Source organism: Rhinopithecus roxellana, chromosome 2 (assembly GCF_007565055.1).
Source record: "Rhinopithecus roxellana isolate Shanxi Qingling chromosome 2, ASM756505v1, whole genome shotgun sequence".
Lineage (NCBI taxonomy): Eukaryota > Metazoa > Chordata > Mammalia > Primates > Cercopithecidae > Rhinopithecus > Rhinopithecus roxellana.
Genome location: NC_044550.1, coordinates 178,186,872 through 178,189,776, shown reverse-complemented (window position 1 = coordinate 178,189,776; position 2,905 = coordinate 178,186,872). Strand labels below are relative to the sequence as shown.

At 33.9% G+C, this 2,905-nt stretch overlaps 1 long non-coding RNA gene across 1 annotated transcript; it reads right to left on the bottom strand.

Moving 5' to 3' along the window:
• Positions 1 to 739: 739 nt before the first annotated feature.
• LOC104675599 lies at positions 740 to 2,047 on the bottom strand. Its single transcript, XR_749803.1, has 2 exons — positions 1,952 to 2,047; positions 740 to 906 (listed from the first exon to the last, which is right to left on the bottom strand). It is a non-coding gene; the product is annotated as an uncharacterized LOC104675599 (long non-coding RNA).
• Between the last annotated feature and the right edge of the window lie 858 nt (positions 2,048 to 2,905).

The following is a 2,905-nucleotide window of genomic DNA, read 5'->3' as shown; positions in this document are numbered from 1 at the left end:
CTGCATACTAAATTATCAAATTTAGTTACTTGTGGTCTTTTTCAACTAACTGGAATATGAATAAGATCATACATATAATAGAAATTATTTTCAACATTGTTTCTTCTGATGATAGACGTTTTTCAAATGACTCTTAGAGTTTATAGGTTTATCTGTGTGCATATACCTATAGTAGAAGCAGAGCATTATTGATAATTAAAGAAAATGTGGGAGGTGGAGTAAGTCTTGGGAAGGAGTGCTGCTATTGATGTTCATGTATGTGGCTTCAATGATCTCTGTAATTACAAACAATAGGGTCATACTGAATGGATAAATACCATCTTAATACTATTTTGTCAGTTATAGTCATTCTAGCTGTACAGGAATGAAGACAGTCAGAATTGAATAGTAGCACCTACAGTGCCATATTCAGCTTTTCCTTTTCCTTTTAAAGAAACAGCCTGGTTCTATCACCCAAGCAGCCTCCGCTTCCAGGGTTTAAGTGATTCTCATGTCTCAGCCTCCTAAGTAGGTAGGATTATAGGCACCCAGCAACACTCCCAGTAATATTTTGTAATTTAAGTAGAGATTGTGTTCACTCTGTTGTCTGGGCTGCTCTCGAGCTCCCAACCTCAAGTGATCCACCCACCTCAGCTTCCTAAACTGTTGGGATTACAGGCGTGAACCACCATGCCTGGCTCATATTCAGCTTTTTCAATTAAAAGAAAATTCTTTTGCAAGAATATAATTGGTAACACAATTGATGAATCTTTCTTTCATCCTTGCCAGGAGTGAGCATTATCTAACATTTTCATGGAGAGTGAAGGAAATTCAATTATCAACATTTTTTGAGGCGATTTTTGTGATTTGGGATGAGAAAAGTTGATTGAGCAAGCATTCTGTGGACCCCAATTTTTGCCCTATAGCCTGGAAGACATAAGAAATGTTTTTTTAAAAAAAGTAATAATACATATTTTAAATTAATGCTATATATTATTTTGTTTATTATTTTATAATAATAAATATTTTAATTTATTATCAATTGGGTTAGCTAAAATGAAAGCCACACTGTTTTAGGCGTACCTCGGTGTAAAAGTTGTAATGGAAAATTGTAATTCATTAGAAATATAATTCAGAAAGTGGCACTATATTCGTTGTGATATAATGAACTATGGATATTTCTTTAAGTTCTCCTACAAGTTGAAGATGAAGTAAAGTACAATTTTTGCACACCAATTTTTAAACTAGACACTAAAATAGCTGTCTACTTATGTCACTGTACTTAACTAACAAACAAGTCTATAAATCAGATGCCAATATTCCCATTTAACAGACCAGAAACTGAGGTAAAAAGACCTCCAGTAACTGTTTCAAAACCAGCCGGATAGTTGTAACGTAAGTATTACAGTATTATCTTATCTGACTTCAAAGCTCATCTTCCTTTCAGTTCTTTTTATATCTTTAAAATAACTGTGTTCATAAAAACACACTATTTATAATGTGAATTTGCAATAGTTTCACAGACAAGGAAAACATGTAGTTTAGGAGCAAACGTTTCTTCATTGGTTACTACTTCTCCATTCTAAGATCTTATCTGAAGGAATCTTTTGAAGTATTCTAGATTTGTTTTTATAGTTTTTAATTATTCCATCATTGTCTTCCTCGAGGTGAAGTCTTACTGCTACCTCTCAATTTTAGCGACATATTTTTACTACCTTGTAATTTCTCACAACAGCTAGCTTTGTTTCTTATTGTGAGTAGACTCTCTGTTAATCATAGTCAGTTACCTACCATTGTATAACAAACCGACTCAAAACACTGGATTAAAATGATTTATTATTTCTTAAGATTCTGTGGTTACACCAGGCAGTTATTGTTTTGTTTTGTTTTATTTTTACCGATACCTCCTTGTCTCATTCATGGAGTTGCAGTCTACTGTGACTCGGCAGAAAAATGGATGGTTTATGATGACCTGACTCCCATATATCTGGAGTTGTGGTGTTGGCTATTGGCAGATCCTCCCTCTTTCAAGTTGGTCTCTCATTAGTTAGCAGTGTGACTTAGCTTCCTTAAAAGAGAGAAAAAGCATAAACAACAAGGACTCGTGGCGCTATTCTCTAGAACTCACATAATGTTTAATTTGCCTACACCTATTGGTCAAACAAATCACAGGGCCAGCTTGAATTCAAGATTTGGGGAAATAGCCTTCACCTTTTGATAGAAGGACTGTAAAATACTGTGTCCATGTTTTCAATCTCCCATGATCACACATACTTATGTTAGTATTACTAGAAAACATACTGGTATTATTAATATTAAGAGATACAGAATAGTGTAGAACTAAAATCTCCAACTCAAGAGCATGATGGCCCTGGGTTCAAACCCCAGCACTACTACTTAGAACTGTGTAAACTTGGGAAAGTTATTAAATCTTTCTGTATCTCAGTTTTCTTATATTTAAAATAGGGGTCATTTAATAGTATCTACCCATAGGATATTAAGAGGATAAAATTGTTTTACATCATAAAGTGATTAGAACAGTAACTGGCTTATAGTAAGCACTATATAAGGGTTTGAGATTTCCATACTCTGTAACCTCAGAATTAGTTAATTAATATACTAATGAAGTACTTTGGAGCAATTAGGAACTTACTGCATATTTGATGCTTAAATCTAGATAGTGTCCAGGTTTATCATTGTTTCAGATTAGTTTAAAGTCCATATTGGGAACAGATGTAATACTACCTCACTTTTCTTCCCCTGCCTTCCTTGCAAGTTAACCCTCTCAAATATCCTCTGTCTCTCTCTATTCCATAGTCAATATGTTTCTAAATATAATCAGTTACATGTCTTAAAACTATCTTCTTTCATTTAGCCCTTTGCAACTGCCTTGGTTAAGACTTTCAGACCCTCATAATAAAATATT